At 53.7% G+C, this 8089-nt stretch overlaps 1 protein-coding gene across 1 annotated transcript in view; it reads right to left on the reverse strand.

Moving 5' to 3' along the window:
• LOC117650521 (allatostatins) overlaps positions 1-8089 on the reverse strand; it is a 60987-nt gene extending 52898 nt beyond the window's left edge. Inside the window, exon 1 of the mRNA XM_034394005.1 lies at positions 7801-8089. The gene's annotated coding sequence lies outside the window, so the exon portion shown is untranslated. The remainder of the gene's footprint in view (positions 1-7800) is intronic.

Raw genomic sequence — 8089 nt, forward strand, 5'->3', positions numbered from 1 at the left:
CGGACTGGCCGCCGCCCGCCACGCCCTACCCCACCTCGCCCCTCGCCCCGCCCCGCCTCGCCCCGCCCCGCCCGACCCCGCCACGCCTTGCCACGCCCCCAGTGCCACGCGAATAAACAGAACGGAACGAAGTCACGGACAAGCGCCTGCGAACTTCAGGGTAGGCCATCCCGCAAAGCATGCGTGCATGGCTGCCACGTTGTTGCCTACCCATCCATTACCATTACCATTACGGGCTAGGCCGAAACTAGGCGCTCCACCGCCGGCAAACCGGTAAAAAAACCGTTTGAAAACTGGGGACCGAAACGGTGAATTTTACACTTATATTGCCCACCTGTCCAGCGATCCTTTGTTGGACGTCGAATGCTCGGGAAGCGCATTTCCGGGTCGTCGAATCGACAACCAAATCCTAACGACACGTCAAGTCCCCATCAATCATGTCTGTTTTTTTTTTTTTAATGAAAAGATGTGTTGTTAGTGGTTGACGATGTCCATGCGTCGAATTTCGGTCTGCAGATCGGCAACGTTGTTTGGTCCACGACAAAGTTCGACGACCGGTCAGTCAGTGGGGCGTGTGCACGAATCGGCCTCGTCGTTAAGTCTCCTTTGTTTTCCATTGCGGCCGGGCCACCTCAGTTTCCTTAAGTTTGCCCCGTTATTTGTTTTGGCCTTTCCGAGAAAGGCCCGAAGTTTGGACGCCGTTCGCGGCGGTTCGCGGTGTACCGCATTGTTTGATGTCTGTTCGGTCCGCCACGGTCGCGTTGCGCATGCGGCGCTCTGTGAGCACGGCAAGGGTGGAACCGTGGAGCCTCGCCGGGCCGGCAGGGCTGGCAGCCAGCATTGGCAGCCGGCATTGGCAGCCGGCATTGGCAGCCAGCATTGGCAGCCGGCATTGGCAGCCAGCATTGGCAGCCGGCATTGGCAGCCAGCATTGGCAGCCAGCATTGGCAGCCGGCATTGGCAGCCAGCATTGGCAGCCGGCATTGGCGTGCGCAAAGGGAGAGGCGGTCGTGACCCCTGCTGCCAGCAGACAGCCGCCTGGAAGGTAGGCAAATTGCGATACATTGTGCCTCAAGGTAGGCAAGCACGCCGTGCCTTGGCAGACCCCGTCCCTTCTCCCCCTCCCTTTTGTTTCAAAATTTCTGCGCACGCCACTGCCAAGCCGGCAGGCAGGCAGGCAGCCTGGCAGGCAGGCAGGCAGGAAGGCAGGCAGGAAGGCAGGCAGGCAGGCAGGCAGCCAGAGAGACAGCCAGACAGGCAGCCAGGCAGCCAGGCAGGCAGAAGCAACCGGAAAAGCAACACCTCATCACCACGAAGCCCGCCTTGGCCCCGAGGACCGAGGGGACCCTTCGACTCGGCCACTTGCTTCGCGGCTCTGTCTCTCTCGCACCCTTACGGAGTTCCCTATGAGTGCGACAGAGACAGAGCGGCGAAACAACGATTCCTCTGAATGGGCCGACCGCGTCGCCACGTCGCGCCACTCTGCGAGGAAGCCGAGCGAACGCGGGGCGGCACGCCGAGCCGCAGGCCGACGACCGCACCGCGGCACCACCACCACACTGTCAGGAGTTTCGGCGGCACTTGCTGACCGTTTCTGGGCAAGTTTTCCTGATAAGAATGGTATTATTGAACCTGTTTATGACATGCACTCTCAAAAGCCGTTTCTGGAATCAAGAAAATCGACTTCAAAAACATTCTAGTAAATTCGCAGGCACATGTAATACACATGCGATATACATACGTACATGCAATACCCAGATAAGCTTTGATGAAAATTTCATTAGTTTGTGGTGACATTGTCATCGTTTCCAACGTGACGAAAATTCATTCATTCATTCCCTATTCTGTCCTCGAGTGGCAACAATTTCTCACAGTGCACAGGGTGCGGATCATTTCCGATTCAGTCAATCATCTCTAGGATATTGCCACCACGCGAGGTAGTGTTCACTCCAGCGATCGAGTTTTGCCGTGTGGACCAAGCAGTCCATTGCGGCTGGCTAATTTGATTGGCGTAGCTGTCCACAAAGTTGCCGTCCGATCAAGATGCCGCGGTGGCGCTGTAGGCGCGTTCCTGGCGCCGGCCGAGCTTCGTCGCTCTGTCTCTCTCGCTCCCCGGGCGCCCCGTGCGTGCGAGAGAGACAGCCTGCTGGCCGAAGCGTGTCTCGACGCACATTGATTAATTAGCGAGGCCTTTCTGGAAAGCCCGCCAACTTTAAGTCCAGCGCCAACTTGATAGCAACTACCCGCCAAAGTCGGCCGGCTATCGCTCCTCACCGCGGGACACGGCAAGACGCGGGAAACCAGAGACTTGACAAAATGTCACATTCCTTTGGACGCTAGGTCACATTTGATTGTGACCCGGCTAATATTTGACTGATTCACACATCAAACGTGACCCCCCAAGGGACAGAGTGACATTTCGTCGCGTTCGCTTGAATGCGATGTCCCGCTCACTGACGGCAAGACGACACGCCGCGCTGAACCGGGAGGGCGTGACTTGAAACTTGCGTCACCCAACTCGGCGCCACCTGAATCAGTTGATTGAATATCGCGATTCGGCACGGCCCTTCCTAACACGTCGCTCTGTCTCTCTCGCACTCACGGGCCGTCTCAGACAGGTGCGAGAGAGAGAGAGAGGGGGGCGCTGTGGGGGAATGCCGTCGGCACGCTGAATGGCACGCTGGGCGCTCAGCCCGCCAGCGGACTGAGAGTCGCTTTCGTCGCTCCGTCTCTCTCGCACCTAAACGGCACGCTCCATGAGTGCGAGAGAGACGGAGCACGAAACCGGCTTTCCGAATCAGTCTACAGGTCCGGGCCGCCGCCTACGGATAATCACATTACGGAAGGGGAGCAAAAAGGAGTTTGCCAATGTTTCGTCAATGCGGAACGTGACGTCAAATGTCGGTAGCGATTCAGAAAACATAAGGGGTCGCCATGTCGTTTGGAGAGCCGAGGACGCTGAAAGCGACCCGAACCTCGAATGGTGCTTAAAGCCTTGTTCGGCTCTAAAGCAATTTGTAAATTCTGTCAACTTGTAAAATGTCGCAATCCCTAGCCAATGAGGCAAGTGGTCAAATAGGAACCGCAAGGGTTCTTTGGCTTCACAAAAAAACTTTCCTATCCATAAGAAGAAAAATTTTTGAAAAAGTTGAAAAAAGAGGAAAAATAACACAATAAACCACAATAAACAAGAAAATATACACATTTAAAACCAAAGTTATCTCAGTCGCTAAAACCTCACTTTTCGAACCGTCTGGTCTGGTCTGCTTTCGTTGCGCTAATCCCGTGTATGAGAAATTTTTGATGCTGCACAACAAGTTTCTCATACCTTGGATTGGCGCAGCGCAAGACAATTAAAAACGCTGGCAACTCGGGGAACTTTTGTTTTAAAAGTTTAAAAAATGTAAAAAAATGTTGGGAGTTGAACCTTAGACAGTGTCTAGTGCAGGTAACACTGCGCTGTTGGCCCCGTTGACCAGTCGCAACAGAAAGATACGAGGTTCCGGGATTCGATCCGCAGGCCCTGCAGATGCACCCGCCGCCCAGACAGCGGACTGAGAGTCGCTTTCGTCGCTCTGTCTCTCTTGCACTCATGGAGCGTCCCGTATAGGTGCGAGAGAGACAGCGACGAAAAGGAGTCTCGGAACGAACCTGCTCGACAGCCTCGCCGCGCGGCGGATGCCCAAATGGCCACGCTAATGCGCGCAAAAAGACGCTCGCTTCTTTCCATCGAGCGAACACGCGCTGCCGCCACGACGACGTCAAAAATTCAGCCAAGGCTAATTATTCTTCCACCACAGATAACAGTGTCGCGCATCGCCGAGGGAAGGAATCTACGGCGACACCCCACAGTGGGCCAGACGACCGGTGGAGGCGGCCAAACTCCCGGGCGCGTTTTGAGCTCCAGAGTCGCTGCACAGGACTCGAACCGAACGTGTGACCCCACCAATGAACTTCTCGTTCAGAGAGCAATCCATTGGTGGGATCACACCGAGGGGGGACCCACTAGGCACATTCGTTGTACATCCTGAGACCCAACTCCCGAAAAACTCACTCACATTCAGGACACATTCCACACATTCTCATAGAATCAAAACAATCAGCCACAATCCACCACACTCTTACACATTCGCTAACATTCCCTAACATTCTCACACAATCGCTGTACATTCTCTAACATTCTCATACATTCTGTCACATTCTGGGCACATTCCTTACACATTCTCTGCACATTCCTTACACATTCTCAATGATAGTCCCCTAAAAATATTTATTTTAGTCTAATAACTTCGATTTAGGTTAACGTTCCTTTCAGCTTTAGCAGTACTTTCCTCCCTCCAGTGCGGTAGTGCGGTAGTTCGTGTTCGTCCCGAATCCGAACGGAGCCGCTGGCCCGTGCTCGCTTCGGGATCGTCCCTGGAAGCACGCGAAACTCTGTCGAAGTCGAGTCAGCCAAGCCCCAGTCTAGTCCCAGCCCCGGGTCGAGGACAGGATATAGTTTACTGGTTATAGATAAGGTTTGTCACTTGAAAGTGTTAATTTACATTACATGCTTACAGCTTTATCCTCGATTGCCCTTTGCTTAAGTTCAGTTTTCTATTCATTCAAATTTGAATCCTTTCATAACGTAAGCCAGAGCACGACTAGTGTCGTTTAACACTACCCCCCCCCCCCCCAAAAAAAAATGATATATAATAAAAAAAAAACCCTTTGGAACTGGCAGTTTGAGATAATGCATATAAACTGTGCGTCACTTGAACACTAGCCGCTCTGCGTGTTTGTGACTGAATCTGACCGTCCTCCAGTTTCTCAGGAGGGGCCCACCCCCGCCAACCTGGATGAGCACGAGTAAGGAATGAAAATAGTTGTCCAAAATCTGGCAACCTCATGCGACAAAGCAAGATTTATGAAGCAAAGAAACACCACTATGATGAACAGTTAAATATCCCAGGCGTGAAATGGGTTGCCTACCTTCACACACTAAATTACTATGTAGGTTTTTCTGCGCGCCAATGCACGAAATTAAACATGCACTTCGTAACGCACGAATTTGTGCGCGAAAATGCACGATTTACTGCATACTTGCGCACGAAATCGTGCATTGTCGCGCACAAATTCGTGCGGTACAAAGTGCATGTTAAATTTCGTGCATTGGCGCGCAGAAAATCCTACATAGTAATTTAGTGTGCACGGCGCGGCGCTTTGTAGAGACTTCGGCCGCACGCTCATTCAGCGCACAATCTTCCTACATTCTCACACATTCTCGCACTTTTTCTTACATTCTCACACATTCTCATACAATCTCTAACATTCCTGACACATTCTCTCACATTCTCACTACAATCTGTAACATTCACACACATTCTGACAATCTTTTACGATCAGTACATTCCATTACAATCTTTACATTCTCACACATTCAACACATTCTACACATTCTACACTCAGTTGTACACTTTTTGGGGCAGTGGGTCCCCCCTCGGATCACACGTTCGGTTCGAGTCCTATTTAGAGACCGTGGAGCTCAAGACGCGTTCGGGATTTTGACCGCCTCCACCGGTCGTCTGGCCCACTGTGCGCGGCCAAGTTTAACGGGCTCGTCGTTTTGTGGCGGACTACTCCGAGGACTACTCGTCGCGTCTCATCGGTCGCCCCATTTAAAACGTCGGCACGTCCAAAACTTCGGCGGCAGTGGTCGAACTTGTCATCAACCGGTAGGGTTACACTATAAAACAAGTTGAGTCCGATCGACTAAAATTTGTTGATGATTGATAATTAGTGTTAGCGTTTTAACTAAGATTCGAGCAAAAGAACTTTAAAAAGTTATCGTTTTAGCCGATTTGACTAATCGCTCTTTTTTCAGTGTGGCGAACGGCCGAGGAGAATCGAAACTAAGCGGCGGGGCGTTCGACCGCCTCAGTATGTATTCAGGATCCAACGGCAAAACCGCAAGTGCCCTTTCCCTTGACCCGGCCGCACCTGAAAGACAGGAAAAAAGCCACATGCTGCCCACACTGGTAGAGCGTACACTGGTTCGCCCTTCGCGTGGTTCTGCGTTCTCTCCCGTCCATCTAAATGCATGAATTTCTTCCCCACGCTTGACTTCCAGTGTAGAGACTTTAAAGCGTAGTTGCATGCTTGAACAACAATTTGTTTCACCGAAGTAGGAATAAGGAAAACACTACGCCCCCTTCTCAGGCCGCCCGCGGGTCCGCCACCTTACAGTTATTTCTCCAGAGCACATTAGAAAGAAAACGCGCATCATCCGTCACAGTCTCGGGCACGCGTGACGCACTCCTCGCTCGCGAAAGCGCTGTTTCCATCGCCGAGCACGGCGCAGCACCCGCGAAGCATTCGCCTCAGTGGGCCAGAAGACCCGCGTAAATGTGGCCAAAACTCCGGACGCGTTTCGAGCTCCAGAGTCGCTAAACGGGACTCGATCCGAAGGAGTGACCCCACCAATGGATTGCTCTCCGAACGAGGACTCTGCAGAGTCGCTACACAGAAACTCGAAACGAACTTGTGACCCATGGAGCTCAAAACGCGTCTGGAGTTTTGGCCGCCTCCACCGGTCTTCTGGCAAATCCACCGTGCAGCTGCGCGCGGAAGTCGGAAACAATGCGAAGAGCGCGGACAACGCGGCCATCGTGGCGCAAGGATTCATTCGGACACAATGGCCGCCTCGCCGCTCGAAAACCGCAGACACGTATGGCGAGAGGGGAAAAACGGCCGGACATTGGGAGAAATCTGCGTGCCACGGCAAAAGCAGCACCTGGGATTCCCGGGCGGATCCTGGATGGACAATGGACCCTTTTTCGGGGTGGTCCAGGGCTAGGGACTGCCTTTATTGCCGCGATGTGAGTGTCGCTGTGGTTCCAGCCAGAGGCTAGAGCACGTGCACGACGAAAAAAGTTTCCTGGTCCAGAGAGTTCCTGGGAGTTCCAGGGAAAGCCGGAAACTGTTTTTGCCGTAAGTTACGTGCGATGCGTCCCGAAAATGCCACATGCTTGGGAAAGAATCGCACCGATTGGTGCTCTGAGAACGGGCTCAAACGCTTTGCCGCCAATTTTCTTGGATTCACAGTTGTGTTTACCGAGGAGCGCAGCCTAGTTGCTTCTGACCTTTGTATCACACAAATTTCGTTTTCGCGGAGTCCTCATATGACCCCATTTTAACTACACGTTCTCTGATTCAAAGGAACTGAACTAGGAGTTGAATTGACTTTGTTTCTTTAGGAGTGCTCCGCCCGCCCTGCAGCGCCCACGGTGCGGCTTCGGCCTTGCTTCGTTCGACGGCCAGCTCGCGAGTCGAGGCCCCTCGGCAGGCCGATGGCAGGCCGTGGGCGCAGAGCAACATTTTACACTTTTAGTAAAGCGTGCGGCTACACTGGTAAAGCTGGTACGTTGTTGAATACGTCCGCGCTTGACGTCTCGCGTAAATTCTCCGATGCATTTGGATGCGAGAGAGGGGCGAAACGGAGCACTGCGCTTGAAGCTGAGCGCAGCAACCACTGCGCTTGGAGAAAGGCGTAAGAGAACGCCTCCATTCTACAGGAGCAAATCAGCGGCCGTTTGGCATAAGGACGTAAGTCACATGGGAAACCCTTGAAAATAGGTTTTTCTGTTCGATGACCACTCAAATACGTACTTCCTCTTCGCAATCTCAGTCGTGATTGTGCCCGTGCCGTTACAGTCAAGCACACCGGATTCGATATGCGCATTCCCCACTCGGTGTCCGCCCGACTGTTCTGTCTCTGTCGGGCCCTGGCGCTCCACCGCGCGTTGCTTGCAGTGCACTCACCTGTCGGTCCTTGGGCCTGGCGGAGGAGTAGGGTGTCCAGGCGGCCGGCACGGCGTGCACGGCGTTCAGTCGGTCGTTCTGGTGGTGCTGCCGGTTCGGGCGCGTGCTCGCGGATGGTCGCTGCGCGCCGAGAGTGTGGTTGCGGTGCGTCCCGGAGGGTGTTCCCCGGAAGGTGTTCCCCGGAGGGTGTTCCCCGGAGGGTGTTTCCTGGAGGGCGTTCCCTGGAGGGTGTTCCCTGGAGCACCCCGTCGACGTCCGGGGGCGGCTGCCTCTCGCTACGGCACGCGAC

This window comes from Thrips palmi, unplaced genomic scaffold (assembly GCF_012932325.1).
Source record: "Thrips palmi isolate BJ-2018 unplaced genomic scaffold, TpBJ-2018v1 HiC_scaffold_5, whole genome shotgun sequence".
In the NCBI taxonomy this organism is placed as follows: Eukaryota; Metazoa; Arthropoda; class Insecta; order Thysanoptera; family Thripidae; genus Thrips; species Thrips palmi.